The sequence below is a fragment of the Ambystoma mexicanum genome, chromosome 5q, assembly GCF_040938575.1.
Source record: "Ambystoma mexicanum isolate Mex_15411 chromosome 5q, UKY_AmexF1_1, whole genome shotgun sequence".
NCBI lineage: Eukaryota > Metazoa > Chordata > Amphibia > Caudata > Ambystomatidae > Ambystoma > Ambystoma mexicanum.
In genome coordinates this window covers 610,022,690-610,049,104 of record NC_090933.1, presented here as the reverse complement: position 1 = coordinate 610,049,104, position 26,415 = coordinate 610,022,690, and positions in this window count along the sequence as shown.

Genomic DNA, 26,415 nt, shown 5'->3' with positions numbered 1-26,415 from the left:
AACGCCCACACCGTTGCCAGGAGTGCCTTCTCACAATCGTTGAATTTTTCCTCCACAGAGGATAAAGTTTTGCGCGCATAGGAGATTACTTTATTGACCTTGTTATGCTTTTGATATAATACTGCAGTCAAGCATGTATTAGAGAACCCTGTCTCCAAGAAAAACTCCTTGTTTCTGACGGGGTAAGCTAGGCAAGGCGCTTGTGAGAGGCTTCTTTTGAGCTGTCTTACTGCCTCGGATTGTTCTGGACCCCATTCACACTTGACCCCCCCTTCAAAAGATGAATCAGGGGTCTGGTGATCTCTGCGTAGCCCTCAATGAACTTTCTGCTGTAATTAGTCAGTCCAAGGAGGCTCCTTAGTTCCCACAGAGTTGTGGGGTCTTTCAGTTTCTGAAGTGCTTCCACTTTCTTTTCCTGGGGACAGAGGACCTGAAGAGTAATCTCATGCCCCAAGAAATTAACACGGCTTCTACACCACTGTGCTTTCTGAAAGGAAAGTTTTGCTCTGGCAGCCCTCAACTGTGTCAGAACACAACGGATCTCTGCTATGTGTTCCTCCACAGATAACCTTTTGATGAGGACATCATCTACATAAGCCAGGTTACCCCTTGCACCCAGGTCAGGCATGGCCTTGTGTAGGAAAATGTTGAATTAATTGCCGGAGTTGAGGTGTTCGAAGGGAGTCCAGGTCCATGTGTACTGCTGGCCCCCAAAGGTAAAAGCCAGTTTGTATTGGTCCTCCCTACTGACAGGCAGAGTCCAGTATCCATTGGTCAGGTCTATTGCAGTGAATACCTGTGACCCCTGGATCTGGGCCAGCCCTTGGTCAATGTAGGGAAGAGGCCATTGGGAAGTATGGACCCATTTGTTGAGCTCCCTAAGGTCGGCGCGGAGTCTCCACTGGCCGTTTGGCTTCAATATTCCCAGCACCGGATTATTGAAGGTGCTGTGAACTGGACAGATTATTCCCTGGGACTCAAGGTTCTTAATTATTTCAGTAAGGGACTCCATTGATGCGAGAGGCAAGTGATATTGCTTCACAAACACTGGAGTCATGCCAGGGTCCGTGGGAATTGTTGTTGTGTGGATGCCGCTGCGACCACAGTCATAGGAGTCTACTGCAAAGAGATCTTGAAATCCAAGAAAACATGTTTCAACTTTTGCTTCTGTTCCAGAGTCACACAGGCATCAGATAGGTTGGCACTCTCTTCCACCATCTGCCTGAAGCCTGAAAAGACTTCTGGTTTTGCTATCTCAGCAGCCTCCTCCAGCTGGGTGGAGAAGTCCATGGTCAGAGTGCTGATTTGGACTGGAGGCTTCAGGTGGGAAAGGCAGCCCTCATGGACCTGGAAAATCACCTCATCCATTCTGAAGTCACAAGTCACATCTTCCTTACCATAAGGGCAGGAAGTGTACACCAGAAGTTCCCCCCATGCCGGGGAAAGATCCTGTCTGATGTTGTATTGTCATCACTGTCACTGTCAAAACAGTCCTTGGGGATTGGTCCTAACAGTTCATTTCCTAAATCAATGGAAAAATGACGGTCATCAACCGCCATTCCAATAATGGTGCCTGCGGCTAGAGTAATACTCTTTAAGTCGCTGTTATCCACCTCTATTGGAATGGTGTCATGTTCTATATTGACTAAAGATGTTGGGTTTACCCCCAACCCTTGCTGTTGGAGAGAAGCATTTAGATGAATATAAGCATCATGGTTTTTCAATTTTTGTCCTCTTTTAACTTTCACTTCCAGGGAGAATTGTCGGGTCCTTTCTGGGATGGTGACTTCCTCTTTAATCTGAATTTCAACTGCATAAGGTAGCAATTGAGCCGACCTAAATGCTTTTTCTCGATCATCAAAGCCCATTGGATTATCCACTAATCGGGACCAAGCTTGGAAGTTTATTAGGTCCAAACTAATGGCAAAGCGATTGAGAATTGCACTGCCTAAGTAAAAGGCGGCAGTGACGTCTCGCATGACCCAACAATTATGGACTATGCTCTTGTTGCCAATGGAGATTTTGAGCATACACCTGCTTGGCAGGAGATGTTTCGAATTGGGTGTTTCCAGATCCATTTCCCATTTGTCTATCAGTTTGAATGTGGGAATGGCTGGATCTTTTGGGAGTTGGTGGAACATGGCTTCGCTGATGAAGCTCTTACCGTTGTTCACACACACTCGGGCGAGAACGGAGTCCTTCCCATCATTTAACTGAACAGGGATGAACAACTGCTCTCCAATTTGCTGAATATCAGCCAGGCTCTGAACTGATTTCACATCTTTCGGAACTATTGGAGCAGGAATGTCTGATTGTGGATTAGTAAAGAATTTCAGAGTGTTTCCTTCCAGTGTGGAATACCACCTTAAACTGGAAGGAAGGTTGATTTTCAGAAATAGAGAGGACCCCCCATCACCGGTCTGTTGTCCTACTGCTATTACTGTCACGTCTGGATTTTGGTTGTTCTGGAAGTGAAATTCTACTTGGTCAGATTTTTGTTCAACCATGTGGCATGTGCCGTTTAAACTAACATGGTTGACACTCTGTTTTAATTTTATTGGTCGGCTAGTCTGGCTCCAGAGGACCTTGTTTACGCAATCTATTAGGGGTGACAACCTTCTCAGGAGGTCAATCCCTAGTAAACAAGGGGTGCCCTCTGGAGTCACTACTATGACCAGGTGTTTCACCTTGTGTCGCCCAATTTTAATGTCCAAATTCGCAGTCCCCTCGACGGAAATTTCCTGAAGTTGTCCAGGAAGAGAGGTGAGAGGCATTTGGTAATTCTCCCCCCTCCCTGCATTTAGTTCGTCAAAGGCTCTTTTGGACAGAAGGGTAGCTTGGGATCCAGTGTCCACCAGTGCCAAAATTGTACCCTGCCCCTGCACTTGAATCGGGGCATAGTATCTTCCCTCCTTCTCCTTAAGGGGGCACAGATAATACAGAGTTTTGGACAACTGGTGGGCTAATTTTTTAGTTTTAGACATTGCGAGAGAAGAGATCTGGGCAGAATTCTGTGGAGAGTCATGGGAATCTGCAAGAAAAAGTTGGCAACTGGAAATCAGAGCCGTTGTGGGTTCCCCTGGTTCCGGTTCTGGGCGGCCCCCCCTTTTTGGAGGCAGTCACCAGAATGGGTTTGAACCAGGGGATTTTGATACTGTTGGTTCTGGGATGAGATGATGGGCGGCGCTAGCTCAGTCCCCACATCTACCCAGTCTGTATTTGGATCCCTTGGGACCCATTTTTCTTTGGGAGGAGTTCCCCCATCTCTGAAGAAGATCCTTTACCCAGGATCCTCTGAGGATCCCTCTCCCTCAATTTGGAAGATCTGTACCTCCTCCACAAAATGGGTCTGTTTGGGTCCTTTGTTTCTCCTACCTCCTCTCTGCTCCTTGGGTAGCAGACTTTCAGGGGTAGGAGATTTTATTTCCGGTTCCTGGGTTTCCAGGGGCTGTTTACAAGTGGGGAAGGAAGCGTCCTCCAAGGCTTTACACCCCCCTTCCCCTTGTGCCTCCTCCCTGAGAACAGGTGGGTTACCGGGGTGCTGCCCCCTTCATAGCTCTGGAGCACCAGGCCCAGAGTTTGGGGCATTCTGCGCCGGCATGCTCATCTGAGGGTTCTGTTGAGCCCTCAGCATGTGACCCAGATCCCGTGCCATATTTTGAACCTGGCGCTCTAACTGTGAAACCCGCTCAGGCTGATACGGGGTTCTGTTTTCTCCCCTGGGCTGATCCCGGGAAGGGTAGCTATCCCTTCTCTGGTAGTACCCCGGGTTGGGAAGATTTGGGTACCCCTCCACCCTTGGCCTCCCCTCTCCCGGATTAAGTGGTCTGGGTTCAGGGGATTGGGGAAAGAAGGATGGATGATTTTGGGGTTGGAAGTTGGGTGGATACCTGGGGAAAAAGTTCTGCCCAAGGTTTGGTGAATTTCTGCCCTCCTGTGGGAAGTTAGGAGGGGAGTTCCCTGGGTTAGGTGCTTGGCTGGATCCCCCCCTTGGGCCAGAGGAGTCCACACATAACCCAGGATGGGTCGGTTTCCCTTGTAACGGGGACTTACATAATCAGGGGAATGAGGGATCCCATTTGTGGGACTACCTCCTTGACTCCCTGTTTGTGACTGGCCCGAGGGCCTTCTGGGCTTAGAGTTATTCTGCGCAGGCAACTTTTTAGGCCCCCCATCTCCAAATCTAAAATGGGGGCAACCTTTACTGCTGCCACCTTAGCAGCAGCAGGGGTGCTGGTTGATTTGGGGATTTTCTGGGCGTTATTTTTATTTTCTTCTCATAGATCCGGGTAGCCTGTTCAATGACCCAGTCTAGTGAACTTTTCTCATGAAAATCTCTCACTAGCTGGGTCATGATGTATTTGGGCAAGGCATGGAAAAAAGTATTAACAAATTCTCTGCTGTCCGCGCGCACCCTTCTGGCAGTCTGCGCAAAGGCACGCTTCAATTCCTGCACAAATTCTTGTGGGGCCTGATTCTCCCCACTTTGCAAATTGTAGGCTGCCTTGCGAGCCTCTTGGGGATTCCGGTGAACAGAAAATGTTTCAAGATGGCCGCCCTATATGTGGACCATATTGAATGGTTTTGGTCCTCCAGCCCTGCAAAGAAACTGGAGTATTCTGGGGAGAATGTCCATTTTACATACTGAATGCAGCTACTGCTGTCTTTCATCATTTGCTCGTAAAGCTCCAAGTGTTCCCAAACAGAATACTTGGCGTTCTTGTGATAAGGGGTGATGACACTCCTTATTGCCTTAATCTGTTTTAAGGGGTCCTTAAGCAAGGCCCTTTTTGCCTTATTGGCCTTCTTGGTTCGGGTAACCCTGGTCCATTCCTCCTCTGACTCAGAAGCACTGCTCCCAGAGGTGCCCGTCTGATCTTCCAGGTTTTCCCGAATTCTGCGAGCCTGGGAATGGCCGGCAGAATGTGGGGACCTAGTCTCTTGTCTCCTGGGATGCGCGGAGGAGTCTTCAGATTCCTCCTTGCTGCCCGGATTTGATGGGTACCCCCCACTGACCTAACTGGGCAGAGGTTTTCAGAATGCCCTTAGAGGGCCTACTCTCCCGGGGTTCCCCACTAAATCACGCTGTACTTGGGTGCTCATACCCGGATGCCAGCCCATCCATTGCTGGGTGGTACTGGCCCATGAGCCCCATACTTTTGGCTGGATAGTAATCTGCCATCCCTGTGGCCCTGTGCTCATGTGCGCCAGGGGACATGGGGTGGCAGAGTCCAGGGACTGGGAGGGGTGAAGGCCTCTGGTACTAGTGCTCCTGAGGTTATGCTCAGGTGTTTCCCTTTCCCAGCGAACCTCATCTATATCAGCCCTTGCTCAATGTTGCAATGCAAGAGCCTGTGCTTTCAGTTCCTCAACCAAGGCCTTACTAGACTCGATCAGTCTCTCCTGCATGGCTACCTGTTGCTGGAGCCTATCATTGTGCTGACAGAGAGCCTCATTCTATCTCTGTGCTTCCTGGTTTGTCCTGGAATACTGGGCCAGTCTTTGCTGCAGGAGGGTTACCTCCTGAGTCCCATCCCTACTGGCCTGCTCCTTTCTTGCCAGAGCATCTTCCACCCTCCTGGTGTGCTCTTTTTGGAGGTCACCCAGTCCCTGGAGGGCCAGGTGATTTTCTTCAATTTTTCTTTTTAAGTGGCAGACTTCCTGGCCTAAAGTGTCCCTTTCCTGACTAAGAGCTTGCATCTGTGCCGCCAGGTCGTCCGTCTGCCTTTGAAAGGCACCAGCTTTCTGGCGCTCCTCCTCAAATTCTGTCTGGGTGACCAGGTCTTTCAGAATCAGTTTGTTGCTGTCTGCCTTCTCTCTATCTAGGTGGCTTTGCAGGGTGACTACCTGCTCTGCGCATGCCCTATTGAAGTCCTGTTGTTGCTCCAGCTTTTTCTGGAAATGCAGTAGGGCGTCCAAACCTTCTTGATACTCCTTCTGCAAGGCCAGAAATCTGGTATCCTGGTCAGAATTTTTTCCTGTTGCAGGATACCCATATCCTCATGGATTTTAATGAGATACTGTCTACTCTCATTTTCTGACTTCTGTCTCCTGTGCAGCCTCTGCCTCTTCTCTAATGCCATCTATTGCCTATTTGCCAGATCTTGGCCTTCAGCACATTTGTCCTGTATGGCTCCCATACATAAATATAAATATGCCGCTATCCTGACAATCTTGTCGTGCTCATCTTTGGCTTTAGGGGCCATATATAGTTCACTCAGGGCCACATGTAATGGACCCTAATCTCTCCATATGTCTGACCCTGTTGCAGTGATCTGGGGTGCGATTGCCTGCAACCACACCGTCTGGTCCTGGTCCGTCCATTCGCCTCTCACAAATAGCTTATGTAAGAGGTGCTCTCTGGCTATTTTGATATCTACCAAGGTCATCATTCTGGAAATTGATTTCCTTCCTGACTTACAGAAGTTAGTATTTTATTTTGCAAAACAGACCGTCTCCTTAGACCGTCCTTCTTTTGAGGGGTGCTTTTACAGTGTAACACAGTGTGGTGATCCAACAGGATTTAGGTATCCTGTCAGTTAGCACACTGTATTAAGCTGCACAAGTGGTTGATCTAATCCAGACGTCCAGGCTCGAGCCGCTACTTTGTTATGTTGCTTCAATTCAGCACTCCAACTAAGTCAATGCCTAGTCTGGGATGCCCAAGGGAAGCTCTTATTTATATATTTTTATGACAAGTTCATAGATCTGGATAATAAACCCTTGTATAACGCCCCTCTCTTTGAATCCCCCTTACATCACTGAGCTAAGAAGTAGGTTTGTTTTGCAAATTAAAAGATTTATTGAAAAATTAAACAAGATATATATCACACTTTTATAAATAAATTTATATTTGATAGCACACTTATGAATATGGCAGTGATCAACAATGGATAATATTACACTAGCACACTTTTTTAAATACTTAGGAGTTGGTATAGAGAGGATAAGGTAGCAGAGAATACTTTTATGGTTTCATGGAAAAGCCATGATGGAAAGAATGCAGCACAGAAATAAACTGATATGGTTTCAACAAGAGATAATATGATCACTTTTTTTGTCAATTCACTCCCCCCCTATGCAATATAAAGAGATGGAAAAGAGAGCACACAGGTTTTCAGGAATACAATCAAAAGCTATACAAATTCTAGATCCCCTCTAGCAAGCTTTGAGCAACCGGTATGCTTTTAAAACATGCAAGAATACGTTTAACGTGATTTGCAATGAAGTGAAAATATGCTTAAAATGATTTTAATTCCCTCTAAGAGATTCAGGGTAAGTGACAGCTACTTTGAATTAGTTCAGGTCAAAACTAGCAATGATTCATGAGGGATTGTCAGGTTGAAAACGAATTTCAGCAGTTGCAGCAAAAGACAGCTATGTTTGACAGGTGGAGAAGTTGAGTCAAATTGCAATTCGCGGCACTTTTTCCGAGTGCGTCAATCGCGATTACGGAAAAACTGTAAAGAGTAGAACGTTTTGGGCTTGTTGGAAAGCTTTGGTTCTTAGCGTTAAAATGAAAGTTAAATCTCGCTCCTAGGACATGCGGTTCAAAAGAGACGGACGATTTAGTGGAGGTAGATTCTCAGAAATAAAGTAAAATTCAAATGACAAATGACACTTTCACAGGTTTGAAATCACAGAATGGACACACAATTTCTATGCAGTTCTAAATAGGTTGAAATGGATGGGATGAGATTATTTTAAACCAAGAGATTGGTTTTGCAGAGCTCTGGCTGGGTACTCAATCCTAATTTTGGAAGGAATGGGCCTCGTCACAGATCTGGTCAACAGGTTTAGCTGCGGTTCTCTCTGATCTGCTGGTCTGGATCTTTGGTTCTGGCAAAAGTTCTTGGCACTGCACAGCGGTCTGGTCTGGTCTGGTCTGCGGTTGGATACAGCTCTGCCTTCTGGGTCTGGTTCTGCTTCTAGCAAAACTTCTTGGCTAGAATCAACAGCACAGCCCGGCTGTTTTATTCTGATGTGCCCCTTGGAAGTCTGGGGTAAATCAGTTTGCAAAATTGTAAGGCCAGCTGAGAATACGTTTAGCTTGCAGTAGGCCTTCTGCTTCAAAGTTCTGGAATCTATCTGGAGTCTAAGTTCTGGATAGGGTCCTTCTGGATATTGTCTGGTCCGGCAAAGTTCTTCGCAAGAAAATGGAAAGAGCAGTCCCTATCTGGCTTTCAGTGGTTCTTTTTATGTCTTTTGAAATTGGGTGGGAAGGCTGACTTTCTATGCCCAACCCTCTGATAGGTTAAAGGATTTTCTGTGCTCTCACTGGAGAACAGAGTTGTGAGTCAGAGTGTTGCTACATTTTACAATCTATTGAAGAAACGCCCCTTTGCTTTTACTGAGAACCCAATTTTTCATAATCAAACATGTTTCCAAGGTACACAAGTTGTTAAGAATACATGTACACATGCCAGATTAATTTAATACAGTTCTCTGTCCAAGCCCCATGTTCCTGTGAGCTTGGGTTCAGAAATGACAACATTTTGCGCTTTTTAGTGGGTTTCCCCATATTGGTTTTTCATCAAATCTTCCACGGAGAGAGGTACACCCCCCCTCTACGCATATTACAGTAAGTTTTCATTTTTCTAGCATAAACCCCGTGTCTGCAATATTGATAAATCCCAGGGTTTAGCCTCAGAACATCCCACAACGTTGACTTAGTCTCAAAATGTGGGTACATTTCTCATATTAAGAATCCCCAAATTGTACATTTCTGTCAGCTTAATACAATATTTTATAAGCAATTGAATAAAACATACATTTGCTCTCAATTCAGTACACCCATTTGCTTGACCCCGCCCCCGGGAACTTGGCTTGACTCAGAGATCAAATGTCTTTCCTTCCCCCAGAGCAACTGTTGACAATTACACCTCAAATTACACCTCAAATCAGCATATCCTATTCAGTAGAAAAGAGTCTATTGTGTTGACTGAGGTCAGCAGACCAGGGTGCCACTCTGCATCTGATTAACACGACCATGTGATCTCCTGTGCTCTTGCTGGTAAGGGCAGGTGTGAATGTGGCCTCTTGAACTTTTAATTAAATCAGACTGCCTTCTAGTATAGGGCCCGGGAACAGTAGGTGTTAAGAATTCTCATTAACCAGCAAGGCTTTGAAGTTACCAGCTAACTCAGGTTCCTTTTCAGCTCCTGAAATACCGGTCTCCTGTCAGAGTTTAGATCGCTAGCGCCTGTTAGTTTCAAGCGCCGGTACTGCACCCATTTTTGGGAGCTGTCTTGAATTAATACATTTCAAAATGGGGATTTTACTTGATAGCATATGATCCTTGCTAACATTGTATTAATGTGGATTCTGCAGTAGAGTAATGTAGAACACCCAACCAGAAGTTGGATTTTTTGGTCCGGTGGTTTTGTGCCCATGATTTTAGCGATTTTTGACATTAATTAAAACAGATTTTGAACAGCACCATATTCCTTTGCACTGATTTCGCTCATGGTGCTTCTGGCCCATCACACTCGCACTGGTGGGTGGCAGGTCAGGCGACCATTTTGGTGTGCGCAAAAACTGCGCGGCTTTCCTGGATTCTGGCACAAATGTGGGCTTTTCAGCCATCTTGGATTTTCTAAGCCCACAGCGCCAAATGTTGCAGCATAATAACTTGTTTATTGAACGTGGGTCGATACACCTGACAGTCCACATCATCTGGCACTCCTCTACCTGTGGACGAGGGGACCCATGACCGGATGGAGTCCGTCCTGATTGGTGTCGCGTTGCGCACACATGACATTCGTGATGACGTGCGTGCTTCCTTGGGGGACCAAGCACGTCATCACGAAGAGCTGTGTGCCAACGTGGCCCGGTTGGGAGGGTCCATGGTCGGGGGTTTCCTCCATGTGTCGACCAGTCTTGCGGCCCTCTCCTCCTCTGTGCACACCATACGCCAGTCGTTATCCGTGCTGTCTTCCAGGCCCAGATGCCACCAGGGCCCCCTGTGGATCTGCCCCAGCCAATGCAGCCAGCCAGGTGGAGATCCCATCCCTGCCGCAGTCAGGAGTCGGAGGTCCAGCAGGGGTGGCCACACCACCAACTGGACCCCAGCAGATGGAGGATGTGCCAGCATCATCGGGCATGGCACATGCACGATGGTGCCAGGGGATTCCATCAGCCCGGATGACGTCATGGTGGCAGAGGCAGTTGCGTCGGAGGCAGCAGCAGACTCAGCGTGGAAGGCATCATGGCTCAGGGCCATCAACACCCCAGGGGCAGGCATCGGCCGAGGGGCAGGAGGACCCCGGACTGGGAGTGTCTTCCGTGTGGCAGCGGTTGGGCCAGCAAATAGATGCAGAGAGGCGGTGGGCAGAGAGGGCACAGCTCAGGAAGGTCAGGGCAGAGAACTCCATGCACCAGGCTTTGCGGCAGGCGGAGGGCCTCGAGGAAACTCACAGGGAGTTGAGGGATTCCATGGCTGCATCCCTGTAAGACCTCGAGTCCAGGAAACAGGCCCGCCTCCGGAACATCGATGTGGAGTTCGACGATGCCCTGGGCCGGAACATCAAACAGTGAGCCGTGGGACTAGCCCGCCGCCTTTGTAAATAGTTATGTAGTTGTAGGTTTCCTTATTTATTTTTTCCTTTGGGGCATATGGACTATGCCCGGCCTTTTTGTAAATAGTTATTTTTTAGGTAGGTTTTTTCTTAGGTTTCCTTTGGATTGTTGGGCACATGGACCCTTGATTTTTACATTGTACATAGTTATGGACCTGATTTTACATATTTATTTTTACCATGGAGGAATGGTTTTGTTTTTATTTTGACTTTGGATTTGGTGTTATGGACAGACACTTTGGAGGCATTTTTCTTTGCATTTTGTTGATTTCACCATTAATATTTTTTCCTTCATTTCGGACATCCTTTTATTTATCATTTTTTTCTTGTGTAATTTTATTTCATTTATTCATTTATGTATATAATACATTTTTATTTTTTACTTCATTTGTGTGGTCTTCTCTCATTGGTTTTGTGCATGTCACAATGTGGATTTTCTCATTCATGTGTCGCCATTGTGTGGGTCGGACGGACTTGTACTCATGCGCATACTGGTTATTTGGGATCTATCATGACATGGGGATTTCAATGTGGAGTGGATGGAATGCTTGGTTGGGTGTTTGGACTGGGGTGGCGTGGGGTGGGATTTGGGTGGCCATAAGGGTCATGGATCTGGATTGTGATGACGTGTTGGGTGGGGACATAAGTCGGGGCCTGCTGGCAGGTGCCCGTAACTGGTGGTGGGGTGGGGACATGAGTCGGGGCCTGCTGGCAGGTGCCCGTCACTGGAGGTGGGGTGGGGACATAAGTCGGGGATCCCAAGTGCATGGTGCCATTTGGCCTGCCTGCGGGTCATGTTCAGGGATGATGGGCTGCCTGTGGGGCATGGGAAGGGTGGATGGGCTGCCTGCGGGGCATGGGGAGGGCGGTAAGGGCACATCCGGGAGGGCCGACACTGCAAAATCGTGTGTAAAACTCCTGCGCACCCCTCGGAATACAGGTACCCCGCTCGCGCCAGTGAAATCACGTGCAAAACTCCCCACGCACCCCTCGGAATACACGTACCTCGCTTGCGGCAGTGAAATCGCGTGTAAAACTTCACATGCACCCCTCTGAATACGTGTACCCCGCTCGCGCCAGGCCAATCGCGTGTGGAATTGCACGCGAACCCCCAGAATACGGCAGCCCTTTCACCCGCCCCATGCCCTGCTGGCAGCCCATCCATCCTCCCCATGCCCCGCAACAGCCCATCCCCCCAGTTCATAGCCCGCAGGCAGCCCATCACCCCTGGGCATGTCCCACAGGCAGCCTATCACCCCTTGGTATGCCCCGCAGGCAGCCCATCACCCCTGGGCATGCCCCGCAGGCAGCCCATCACCCCAGTCCATGCCCCACAGGCAGCCCATCCACCCTCCCCATAGCCCCGCAGGCAGCCCATCACCCCAGTCCATAGCCCGCAGGCAGCCCCTCACCCCTGGGCATGCCCCACAGGCAGCCCATCACCCCATTCCATAGCCCGCAGGCAGCCCATCACCCCTAGGCATGACCCGCAGGCAGCCCATCACCCCTGGGCATGCCTCGGAGGCAGCCCATCACCCCAGTCCATACCCCGCAGGCAGCCCATCCACCCTGGGCATGCTCTACACAGGGGGGACTTTTTCCACGTGTTTTTGCTGGCGCGAGCGGGGTACGTGTATTCCGGGGGTGCCTGTGAAGTTTCACACGTAATAGGCTGGGCGCGAGCGGGGTACGTGCATTCCAGGGCTTCATATGGAGTTTCACACGCGATAGGCCTAGCGTGAGCAGGGTATGTGTATTCCGGGGGTGCGCATGGAGTTTTACATGCGATTTCGCTGGCGCGAGCGGGGCACGTGTATTCTGGGGGTGCGTGTGAAGTTTCACACGCGATAGGCCTGGCGTGAGCGGGTTACGTGTATTCCGGGGTGCGCATGGAGTTTCACATGTGATAGGCCTGGCACGAGCGTGTACGTGTATTCCAAGGGGTGCGTGTGAAATTTTACACGCAATTGGCCTGGCGGGAGCCGGGTACGTGTATTCCTGGGGTGCGCATGGAGTTTCACACACGATAGGCCTGGCGCGAGTGGGTTACGTGTATTCCAGGGATGCGCGTGGAGTTTTACACGTGATTTTGCTGGCTCGAGTGGGGTACGTGTATTCCGAGGGGTGCGTGGGGAGTTTTACATGCGATTTTGCTGGCGCGAGTTGGGTACGTGTATTCCGAGGGGTGCGCAGGGAGTTTTACACATGTTTTCGTGGTTGGGGGGCTGAATGCTTGTCCACTGGCCTTTGCGCCATGTACTGGATTTTTGTAATGTTTTTGGTGCACAGGGCGGGGTTGGGGGCGTAACTGGTGCTGCTGCAGGGTCGCTGCACCACTCTGCGCCACAGCTGCTTAAATGTTTAGTTGCCTTGTGCCAATAAAGGCAGCTGGCACACCTGAATGGGATGCATGTAGTAGTGGCGCCACGGTTTGCAAGCAGTTGTAGGTTTAAAGCTGTTTCTAGCACTACACACAATGGGCTTTATTTCAGAGTAACAGAGTTTTACACTGAACAAGTGGTGGTGGGTGCAATATTTTTATATTTTTTTATTTTTTATCTAAAAGTGTTTTACAGTTTACAAGAAACCTTTACACTTAAATAAGAACAATTACATTAAAATAATACAACAAACTTACATCGATTTATGAAATGTCATCAACAAGTGTTTAGCCATTAGGCATATGACTAGTCCCATGTCTCCCTCCATGCTGATTCCCCCTCGGACATTCTGCTCTTCAGACCTAGAAGAATTCCCTCTAAAAGTGATGTCAAGGCAATTATTAAAGCCTGATTCAAGGTAAGCATTAGCCTTTCCGGTAGGCTTTTAGTCAGGACTGGGCAATCGAATGTAAACAGCCCCCGCAAATACCTAATTCTCTGATCCAAGAAAAAGGGGCACTCTATTACCAGGTGTATCAATGATTCAATTGAGTCTGAACCACACATCTGATACCCACGCATATCTCTGGGTATATCCAATTTGGGACACATGGCCTCTAAGGTTGGCAGGGTATGTAGACGAAATTTAAAAGTTGAGATCTCTGCATTTTTTAGATGGACATTTGAAGGTGAGAGGCCCCCGGGCCTCCTGGTGAGATGCCCAACAGTGTCAATAAAGGTACAACCTAGGAGGGAAAAAGACCAAGACCAAGTGAGATTACGATTAAAGGCTGTTTTATCTAAAGCTTTAGGGCAAACACAACCTACTCTGCTCACGCCGAGAGCGCTCTGCAGAAAACATGTTACATTGCATTTTTATACACATAACGGGTCATCAGAAAGGGGGAGGCCTAAGGAGCACATAGTGGGTTGGGATTGGTCACTAAGAGGAGGCACCTATGGGTGCTATACGGTCGGTGATGGCTGATTGGTCCACAGGCACGTGACGAGATGATGAGGGATGTGGGGTCAGGAGTTCAGCTGGGCTCGTCAGTTTGACATCCGATGGGTTGACACTTTGACTTTCTAGTACTGCAACATTTTGCCCTTGTGGCCACACATTCCCATCCATTCTTACGTTTGACTGGTTCATCCGGCGACAAGGCTGGTACTTTGCATGTGCAAATACAAGGCATGCTTATTCATTACTGAACATCAATTATATGATTCTACCAAGGATATCACTCTCTCTTGTTCAAAAACATGTGTGTCACTTGAGCTGGGGGCAGGGGTTCTAGGGTCAACGTATAGCCGGTGGTATTTCTTTAATGTGGACAAGGGGAAGGTTAGAATATGTGGTTTCTGTATCTGGATTACAAAAAATACATCACATCTTAGACATGTGCTTTCTTAAAGGGGCTCAGGTGATTTCATGTCATTACAACATAACTTCTTATGAGGCCAGGATAATTGGAAGCAGGCTTAGGCCCCCCCTTTCAGGGCTTTTAGTCTCGCATCACGTAGTAACTGGGTGCTTCTACATTTATACATAACAAGTTTACCGTCTCACATATATTTGGTGGGAGCACAAGTGGGCCGAAATACACTTATGATATCGTCTGACTCCATACAGTTTGGGCAATGTTGCAACACCATTACAGGGGGTGGCAAGAACGGAACTGTTAATAAATGACCACACAACAAGGACAGTCGGGTACAACTAAGGTTCATATGAGGTTTTCTAACGGCATGCATACAATTACATTCTACATTATCAACAGTGAGGTAGCACTGTGTGAGCTTGCGCAGATCTGAGGTTCTTTATTTATTATAGGATTACAATTAGTCGTGCATGTATCTCAACGTTATACGTCAGCATATATTCTACTTCAGTTCAACAGATTAGCACAGAAGCTTCCAACACACATATATGTATTTACATTGTTTGTTCATTAGCTCTCTAAAATATCATCAGGTTCATATGAACTCTTCAAAGATACCGAGGAGGCATTTCTTTGCACATATGGGTCAGAAGGGAAAAACACATTCACTGATTTAAGGGTCTCTTTGGGTTGTTGACTTTGCTCTGGGGTACACGGGGATTAGGTTTTTATGGTCAGGGTCTGTGGGTGCAGGGCAGGTTTAAGGAGACAGATGGCCCTGGCTCTAGTCGTCTCCCCCTGGGCTGTATCTGAATCACGGGAGGGAGTTGGATGCCGAGTGATACAGTGTGGATTTGTTGCATTTCTGCTGCCGGCCTTCTAATGGGAACCGAGCGGTTATGTGGACGGTAGGGAGGAGGCAGGGGGGGAGAGCCGCGCTGGTTGTGTGCTTGACAGAGAAAGAAAGGTACAGACTGGGGTGAAATCTGAATGGCCTTTATTTGCAAATGGACTCTGTATGTCACAAAATGGAGTCCTGCTCTCACTGTGTAAGGGTTTGTACGGGAACATGGCAGCGCCCGTGGATGTATTTGTACGAAAGGGGTGATGGTTCCCTGAGGTGGTTCCGCATGAGTGCCCCAGGGCCGGGGCCCTGGACCTGAAGCAGCCATGGCTGGGTCTATTCGGGAAGCACAGGAATAAGAGGGGGGGCTTGCATGTCCCCTCCCTCCACTAATTTCCCCCTTTCGTTACTTAAGTAACAAATATTGTAGCTGTGCCAACCTCTTACGCTCTTCCTCTTCCGCCACTGCCTCATCCCATGCAGGGGTCCCATTAATTGGCATCCATGCCCTGCATACCGCTCTGAGGCTGTGTCCCCTTCTAGCATATTCATCGGGGGTGCAGCTCATATATATGCACCCCATCTCCTTCCAGGTCCACCCATACCTCCTTGTACCAACACAATTCATGGGGTTCTTTTACCGTTGTGTGATATAAACTATCAACTGTATTATATACCGCGGTCATTCTATATTGGGCGCCTGGGGCCTCCCCTGTATGCACCTCCGCCTCATGTTTTATTTGTGCCACACCATTTGCACGTCCCATTGTCACCATCATCAGCGCGCCATTTGGTACTGTATTTGTGCAGCAACGAAGTCCCAATTGGCACACACAAAAATCAATAGTAGGAAGACGATGAGCGGTATGAGTAGTTTAATAGTCATTCCGAGCCAGGAGGGCACCCATGAGAACAGATATCGAACCAGGTGCTGGGTTGTGCCCCTCCTTCGTCCTTCATTCGTTCACCAAGGTCGTGCACTGCAGATATCACGTGTGAGAGTGGGCCATTCTCGGCGTCTGCAGAAGATACAAATGTGCAGCACGCTCTCCCAATTTTTTGGCAAACACCTCCATCGATTGCTGTCAATAAATCCAATACGTATCGATTGTGCATCGCCATCAATCACGAGGCTCTGAGTTTTACCTTGATGACGTTGAACCCTTCTTCGGTGTCGTTGGCCAATTGAATGAGTTCCCACCTGGTGATCTGCAACCACTTTGCGTTTGCTTGCGACTGGATGCTGGGAACAAGGGAGGCAAAGAATGTCTCGACCAATCTAAATAGTCAGTATTTGTCGGGAATTTGTGCCAGCAGTTCAGATGACTTGGTGGAGATGTAATTGGATGACCTTTTCCTTCTTCTGTACGTGCTTTGTACTCCTTCCTCGTTTAACGTCTCTGCCTGCTCTGTCTCAGTTGGTGCTGGGGAACGTACATCTCTGCTCACTGCAAGTTTGCGCTTCCCGTTGATGTGGCTTTCTGGAATTACCATCCGTGCGGAGTGTAGCGTTGCCAGAGAGCATGTTCCCTTCCAGGACTGCGGGAGATGCATATAGGCCATGTTGCCGCAGACCCAGTAAGTCTCCATTAGTGCTGCAGTGCCTTTCTTCATTTCGGGAAGTATGAGTGTTTTGCTGCAGTTTTTGTTTCTTCCCATGTCCCTCTTTCTTTCTCCATGGAAGCATAGTTCATAAGAAATGTTTCTTTGCAATTTGAAGGGTTTTTCGATTGTCGTGACCCATGCAGGTTTGCTTATGTGTTCACTCCAAATGGGAGCGCATGTTTTTTGTACCTAGGAGAATTTGTCTTCAGACAGGCCTCGTAGCACTTCTGCTTTGCACAGTATTTCTTCCATCTGCCATTTGTTGTCAGCATGCAACGTGCCCTTTATCACCAGGAAAGGTTCTTTTATGCAAATGACTCCTTGCGGCTCGGAGTAACATGTGCGCTCATTCTGCAACATTTCAAAAGAAACTGTGTGCGCTTGAAACGTATTTTTGATTCGGCGCAAAGACAGATGTACAAGACATTGGGCCTCTGCAATTGGTATTTCTTGTGGCAATAACACCTTGGGTGTGCCTGAGGCATGAGGTATGAGGGAGCAGAAATAGCAACTCTCATTAGTAGTCTTCTGGGCTGTATGGCTCATGTCGGCGTACCATTTATTTGTTTGGTGGGGGTGCTGGGGGTTGTCAACAGTATCTAAGCCGAATTAATACTCTTCTTCCCAATCGTCTATCTCTGCTTCCCTCCTTTTACTGCTAAACCCATTCCCCTCATTCTCCCACCCTGTTCCTTTGCTACTGCAACATGGAAGTTGTCATTAGTATATGACATTGTCCTATCTTCATTACCTCCTCCTCCAATGGTTGGGTCAAGGTGTCTGTCAGTTTCGTGTACTGCCATGGTGGTGGGATAAGGATGGTTCTGCACCCATGTGAGTTCAGAGGGTGTTTTATCGTTCATTGTATATACATTAAAATGGGACTCATTCATCTTCAGAGGCAGGGTTGTGGCTTGAGTTGTCGTGTGGTGAGTTAAATTTATATTAACAGTATTATTCTGTTCCATTTCTGGAGTCCAGTGACCCCATATTAACCTTGCCCCGTCCCAAATTAGGTGGGTCCTCTCTTTTATTGACTTCATGCTAGTGCCCCCCTGGCTAGCATCAATTGAAATATACACTATGACCCAATACAGAAACTGGCCAAACAATACTGAGAAGAACACCACTGCACACAAAAACAATACACATTCATACTAATAGCTAGGATACAGCTCTCTCCTCCGTCTACCCCTATCTACGCTACTACTAGCTGTCGTTGGAGGCTCGTCCATGCCCAGTGAGTTTCCTAGTGAATGAGACACAAGCATTTGTTAATCATACACAGCAGTATGCGTGTTATTCACAACCCTAAGTGGGTTACTTCATATTTCTTTTTCAATTATCATTACTTTGCTTGTAACTTTTCTTATTATAAGTATAATTAATATGTTTATTATCCCAACTATGTCTGTCCATCTCTCCTCCCCACATTGTGCATCTGGGGAGGGGAAAGGGAGGGAGGCGTGTGGGATACTTGCGTCATTTCACTATGGGAGGGGAAAAAAGTGGTTAGTCACACATCATTATTATGCATCATAACTTTAAATCACGAAACCTGCAATAGAATAATTTTCACTGTCCTTTTCTCATTCCTTCATCATCAAAAATTATTATATATACACAAATGTTTACATGTTTTACCATCCCTGAGTTTCCTGTAACGTTCAATGGGACACCAACGTTTTGCTCCCTCCCGCGTGCTATGTTTGAGTGCTACCCTCTCCTACACTCTCTTGGGCGTTCTGATCTTCTAAGTTTCCCTGGGTCCTGCGCACATCTGTCAAATGCACCCAATACCGCAGCCCCTCCACCTTAACAGCTGTGGGTGTGCAGAAAATGACTTTGTGCGGGCCATGGAATCTCGGCCCATTCCACCTCCTCGCGAAACATCTGAAGTACACCATGTCACCTGTCATCAGCTGGCAGTCTGTGTTTTCTGTTTTGGTTGCTGCTGTGCCTGTTGGAGTGTTTTGTGTGAAGGGCAGTGCTATTTGTTTTGCTATTGCGCATGCTGCTTTCGTCAGGTTTCTAAGGTATTCATGAAATTCTTCACCTAGGACTGTGGCGCTTTGATGAGCGTCTGACTGTCTGCATAGGGGAGAGTGAGCTGTATGCATTCTCCTACCTGTCACAATTTCATGCGGTGACAGGTGGTGGTCCTTGCTGGGTTGGTTTCTCATTTCAAAAAGTGCGAGGGGCAAGCAATACAGCCAGTTCTTCTTGAGTGTATGGCACAGTTTAGACAATATACTATTGAGCAATCTGTTCATTTTTTCTACAATGCCGTTCGATTGCGGATGATAAATCATGCAGAGTTTGTGTGTTATGCCTAAATTGCTGTAATGTGCTTGAACATGTCATTTACATAGTGTGTTCCATTGTCGGAACATATGACGTCGCAAATGCCCCAGCGAGGAAACAATTCTCTCACCAGGAATCTAGCTGCACATCGTGCGTCTGGGTGGGCACATGGCCCTGCTTCCACCCACCGGGAGAATGGGCACACGACAACGATCAAGTACCTGGCCCCATTACACCGCTCTCCCATATCGGCGTAATCTATGTGTAAGTTCTCTAAAAGGCCCTTCAGGCTTTGGTAGTGTTCCTCTGAGCGTTCGTAGTGTTATACCTGAGTTATACGTCTGACAAGTGACATACTCTACTATTAGCTTTGTGACATGTTCCTGTAATTTAGGGGCAAACCAATTTTCCTGGATGTCTGCAGTGATGTGTTGTTTCGCGTTGTGAGCTGGAAAGTGTAACTGATTAAATGCTACATTTAACAGTTTCGTTGGCATCACTACCTTGCCTGTGATGTTCTGTCTCCACAGTAAATCAGTGGGGGACTGGCTGCATCCCCTTTTTATCCATATTTCCTTTTCCTCGCCAGATGCACCATGTTGGAGCTCAATAATTTGGGAAACTGGTAAGGAGTTAAACCCCTCGGGCTGTGTCTCATCTATTGCTTTCTGTAGTATGTACTCACCTGTCAGGCTCTTAGGTAAGTAAGAGGCTTCCTTGGCAGCAGCATCCGCTGCTGCGTTTCCTAACGAGATGACATCATCACCTCGAGTATGGGCCTGACATTTCACGACTGCAACAAGTGTGGGCTCCTTCAGGGCGTCGCTCAAATCCCCTAGTAATGCTGCATGCTGCAATGGGGACCCGTCCGTTCGCCTGAATCCTCTCCTTCCCCACCGTGCTAGTCCTCCGTGCTTTGGTTGCCATGTATGCGGAATCAGTGTAAATGGTGACCATGCACCCTTTTGATGCATGGAGTGCTTTTATCAGCGCCACTAGTTTTGCTGCTTAGGCCGAAAAAATGCGGGGGTAACCTCTTATGCACAATTACTTCAAACTACCCATCTTCCACCCGCACTACTGCTGCTCCTGCGTGTTTTTTCCCCCGTATCACAATCTATGGAGGCAGGCCTGTCAACAAAGTACACTTCTCCCTCTGACAATGCAGTTTCATGTGCCTTTTGTGTGTCTTCATCATTCCCTGTATACGTGGCACAATCGTGCTGTTGCATGTCTTCTACCGTGCATGCCTCTGTGATGAACGTTGCTGGGTTCACACTTTTGCATCGTACTATGTGAATGTTGGCACTAGAAATAATTAGTTCATATGCTGTAGCCCTTTGGGTGGTTAGTGTACTTTTTGATCTCTCAAGTATGGCGAACAGGGAGTGTTCTACAAACAACGTGATGGAGCACCCCATCAAGATAGTAGAGCTTTTCTCTATTGCGAATGCGGCGGCTGCGAGAGCCTGTTCGCAAGCAAAATGTCCTTGCATCACTGAGTCGAGTGTTCCACTATAGAAGGCCAGGAGTTTGTGGCCTATTGACGTCTTTTGTGTTAATACAGCAGTCATGATTGAGCTGTTGCAGTGTGAGAAAAGGTAAAATTCCTGCTCATAATTTGGGTTCGCGAGAACCAGTGCAGTGGATATCAGCTCCTTGAGGGTGTCAAAGGATGTGTGCATTTCTGGTGTCCATTGCAATTTAGTGTTTTCCGTCTGTGCTTCCTTGAGTGCCTGTAGCAGGGGCTTTGTGTATCATACATAGTCTAGTATCCAAGCGCGGCAGTAATTACACATGCCGAGAAATTGCTGCATCTCCTTTACTGTGCTTGGCTGCTTCACTGCCTTTATGGCTGCTGCTCTGTCCGGGATGATACTTTTACCATCTTTGGAAATCAGCTGCCCTAGGTACAGTACCTCTGTTAGACAATATTGCAACTTTTGCCTGTCTACCTTGTACCCCTTCTGGGCCAGGTGTGTCAGTAGGATGATTGAATCTTTCCTGCACTCATTCTCATTTTTCCCGCAGACCAACAAATCGTCTACGTACTGAATTATGGGGCTCGCTGTGTGTATGTTCCCAAGGTCTTCATGCAATATTCTGTTGAATATGCCAGGGCTCTCGCAGTACCCTTGGGGCAGTCGGCAATGTTCATACTTTTTTCCCCCTAACGTGAACGCTGTCAAGTACCAAGACCCTTGATCGAGTGGAATTGAAAAGAATGCATTTTTCAGATTCACCACCGTGAAGTGAGTGGCTTCTGTCGGAATGCTGCATAGTATTGAGGCCAGATTTGGAATGAGAGGGAACTCTTTTTGGACTACGTCATTGAGGGGGCATAGATCTTGGATCATCCTCCATGCTCCTCCCTTTGCTTTCTTAATCGGATAAATGCAGGTGTTATACGGTGAACTTTAGGGAACTATTATGCCCTGTACTATTAGTGCATAAATTGTGTCTTTTATTCCCTCCTCAGCCTCCCTTGATATGGGGTATTGTTTCACCCGTGGCAGGATGGCCCCAGGTTTGAGTGTAATCTTTACAGGTGTCACTTCATGCAGCAGGCCTACATGGTGTGGGCCGGTGGTCCACAATTGTTGTGGCACTAGGGACATGTCAAAGTAAGCTGGTGGGGCTTTTAATATTGCTACAAGGGGTAACTGCACCTCTCGCCTTTGAATCATGACGTCACAAGGGATTGCAATCTCCATTACTATTTCCCCGGCGTCTTCTGTGTCACTAAAAAGTTCCTCATCAGTTAAATCTTGCAAGGCCTCATTGGCATCAATGCACAGTACTGTTCTCCACTGGCATCCCTGCATGTCCATTGCTATCACTGCTATCCTTTGCACAGATACTTGCACGGCATGTATGTCTAGAGACACGATGGATCCTGGTACTATTTCTGGGTCTTCCAGACTTGGGTTTGGATTATGAATGCATGAATATCGGCAATCAGGCCCTTTAGGAATGCCATTCATGTGCGCTCCCTGTGACCTGGCACATGACATGGACACAGAGAAAAAGAAGAGGCGGGCACCACAATCCAATAAGTTGTTTTTCTCCTAAATGAAAAAAAGGAAAGTCTTTAATTACATAATATTTCGAGGAGCTATGTTGATCCTATGACACAAGGATCCAAACAACTTGCAAAAACCAGAAAAAAACAGGTGTAACCACTCGGTAGTGCCAGATGCTCACACTGTGCTCAAACAATGAGCTAATAGTCCATGCTGTTCTTTATTACAGTGTTCTTTATCTTATCATATAATGTGCTAATTCCCTACTCCACTGTGTTGTCTCAAAGTAAGATTCATACATATTTCTTAAAAGACACTTTAATCCAAGTGTTTCAAGTCAATGTAGACAATGGTTTTTTAATGGCAGAACAGTTTCCTAAATCACATGGCTTGTTGTACGGCACATCAAATTGCTATGACTACCAGCGGTGTGTCACAAAGCGGAGTGGCACCAACGCCAGAAGACAGACTTAATGATAGAAAAAGGAGAGGTTTATTGAGGGTAGTTACAACGTTGGGCCAGTATGAGTAAAACACCTAACAACCACCACGCAGACCTCCACAGGTATTTCCTAAGAAACCAACAATAGGGAACAACGATATGGTCTCATCATGGGGTAGAAATTTCCTAAGAAAAGCAAAACTAAACAGAAACTTTTCTCCTCTCTAGGGTTCAAACTACGCTCTTTCTTGGTTTCACAGCGACTCTGGGTTCAACAAAAGTCCCCCTCAGACCAAGGATCCCTACTTCCTTCTCAGTCACTTACACTCTTGGCTCCATAGATAGAGGTCCTCAGCTTCTCCTCCTTGACTGATGAGAGATCCTTTCATCTTGGTCTCAGGGAACTGCTTAGGCCTGGAGGGTGGGGGGCAGGGAGAGGAGGACTGCAGGCTGCCAATCACCAAATGATGCGGTGCTGGAGGCTAGTGCAGGGAGGATGCTCTGGCCAGCCCCATCATGACAGAGTCGGTTGTCAGGAACCTGCCCCTACCCCGCTAGAAGCAGGTCCAAGCATGGGTGGTTCATTTGGAACATGGGCACATTCGTTGTGCAACGATTCCCAAAGGTTGAGCACTAGAACAGGTGCAGGAGCCCTGCCTTCCAGCGGGCATCTTTACATGACGTTCATACTTGACAGAATGATATTCGAGCTGCCAGGGAAGAAGGGTTCGGCAAGTCCTGTCTGCAAAGCTAGCACTGCACAGAAGTGGGCACATTTGGGAACCACATGTCCCACTGTAAGATTACTGCCCCCCTGCCCCCTCATGCAGGATAACTGCAGACCTGTGTTTTACTGACTCAAATGCACAGTGGACTGAGCAATGCCACGTGTGAACACAGGGTACATAGTCCTGACGCAGGATGGGATGGGGCCACAGAATAAGCTATGAAACCTTAACCAATCTATTGTAAAGCCCGGAAAAGGTTTAAAACGTGAGTGCAATTAAGGGAGGGAAGTCCTGGGAGGGTAGCGGGTGGTAGCACTACTGCCACCGCACCTTCTACTCTAGATCACAGGTGCAAAAAACAGCATGAAAAGAAGAGGCCTCTGGCTACACACATATCACATTTTACACCATTGAAAAGGAGAGGTGGGACCCCAACGATATTTTTTCTGGGGAAATATATTGGATTCCTTCTATCTTGTAAATGTACATAATAAAAACCGTTTAGCATGACTATTTCCCGTTAGGTCCTCACTGACTTGAGAAAAAGAAGTAGCACATTGTAATTGTGTTGTGCATAAATTGAGCTGTGTTTCGCACCCTGCTGTCGCTTGTCACTGCTTACTCCTCCCAGCCCTTCGCAAGTATTTGCAGTCTGGCATTCACCTTCCCAACCTCTTCAGACCGTGCTCCGCCATTTCCCGATGAGAAAGGCACCTCCACAGGCAGATATTGGGGCAGAATCAGAAGAGTATTGCAGAAGCGCAAGCATGACTATCGCAATTCTTTATCGCGACACTGCACGATGCGGCAATTCACTGTTGCCTTTGATCGTGCGTATCTTGGGAGGCGCATACCCAGGTGTGGATGTACATAACGTGTATGCTTTCGTAACAGGAAGTGGCGGATTGTGATCACAGACAGTCTGGGATTAGCCATCTATTCTAAACTGTTTTTTTTAATGGTTTGAATCCAGAAAGGGAACCTTTGTTCCTAAAAAGAGGCGCATGCTACCATTTGGGAGAGACTGATGCAGTGGTAGCATATTATGGGATAGGGTTAGACCCTTTAATTTCTATTAAATTCCATACGAATCTATTTTTGGTGTCATTTTAGAGCAGAAACTATATCAGTCCTGGTCACGTGCGTTTCACGTGCTCTCATATGATCTCATTGTGCATTCTATTTCGGATGTTTCCCGAGGAGGCATGTTAGTAGTGGGGGTGGGGTTGACTTCGGGGCAGTTCAGTCGAACCTGGGAGCTGGCATTGTGTTTACAAGTCCGTTCTGCCTTAAAGACTGATGTCCCCACCAGGAGCAGAATGCGGGTAAGGACGCCCAAAATCAGATATTGCTATACAAATGCTATTTTGTTTTAAACAAAATCCTTAATAGCTAGGAGCTTGGGGAGGGTGACGGTCCCCTTCTTGTGTTAAGGAGTGCCCATTGATGTGTGGGCGAGGGTGGGGTCATGTTATCACTTATTTGGACATCATACCCTCTATTCTTCTCCTTACCACCTGTGTGCTCTTCTTTCCTTCTGACTCCTGAGCACAACCAGAATGGGAAACTTGCAGACATTACGTTTCAGTGTTTATCAATTGATCCAGTGTAGTGCCAAGCAGAGGCGTTGCTAGGGAGGCGCATGGAGGGGACAGAGTGGGCTATGGCCCCGGGTCTTTTGGTCGTAGCCCCGGATAGAAGCTCAGGGGCAACAACCAAAATGTTAGATAGCCCTGAGTCTGTCCTCTCCTGCTTCCCTGCTGCCCACGTCAGGATTAGCTGGTACATTTGAGGTGGAAGAAACCAAGTATTGTTGCCCCTAGGCTTTTATCACACTCATTATTTGTCAAATTCTATGACCAAGTGAAATCGTAAATTCCATGTTAGCGCCTTTTAACGCTTTTGAATTGAACTAAACCTTTACTGCCATTTTTAGTTTGGGGTATTAGGTGTCCCCTATGACACCTATAAGCCGAAACAATTGTATTAGAGCACAGAGGGAGGAATTGCATATGAGGAGGGACATCCAGCCTGTAGGTGTTGTTTGTTTATATAACCACCCATTGACTGCCCGTGGTCATGCTAATACCTACGGCCATTCCCACCCAGTTCTTGCCCCTCCCTGACCAAAACACCTCCTCATGGGACCTCTTTCAGCACACTTTCATGAAGCCGTGCCATCAAACTTTGCACTCAAGTGCCTGCCAGTGTTTTTTCAAAGTAGTCTTCTGAGAGTTAATGACTTCATTGTTATGTTATATCATGCATTGTTATATCCTTTTTATAAAGCGTGAGAATGCCAGAGGCATCTTTGCGCTGCAGAATACAACAGGGGAAAAAGTCAGCCTAATAAAGGTCGGTTTTTAGAGCATTTCGGAAGGCGAGGTGGTCTTTCAAAGCTGGAACAATGAGCAGAGGAAAGTTCCATGATTTAGACTCTGTGATGGAAAAAGAGCGGCCACCCTCCCTCTCCAGACGATAACGAGACACGGGTAGAATGTAGGCATCTTGGGAGCGGAGAAGCCGTGTTGACTGGTCATGGCAAAATTCTTCCTGCAAATACTCTGCCCCTTGGCCATGAAAGGCCCGGCGGACGATACAAAGAGATTTAAACCAGGCGGGTTGCTGGACCAGCAGCCAGTGCAGTGAACGGAGAACTGACGAGATGTGAGAGCCATAGGGGGTGTCGGTAGAGATGCGAGTGAATAACGCCCCCTGTGGTGTCAGTTTGTCAGTTCCTTAGGTTCCTTAAGAGTTCCTTAGCCTGATACAAAGCACTCTCCACCTTATGTGTGTAGATGGAAGATTTTGCAAGGTGAATCGCCTGATGGTAGGTCTGGGAAGCTTGCAAAGATCTGGTTCTGTCATCCAGAAAGTAGGATGACCGACATTTGCGTTCTGGTTGATGCTTTGTCTGGTGTAATATTTCAGATCCTCATTATATGAAGGCTGAAACGATGAAAGAGATAGAGGGGTTGAGCAAGGAATAAAGAGTTACAGTAATCTAGGTGGCTCAGAAGGAGAGAAGCCACCACAAGAGCACACAACTGGACAGAGAGTAAAGGCAAGACCTTACAGAGGACCCTCAGTTGGAAGAAGCCAATCTTATTTTATTTATTTATTTTATTT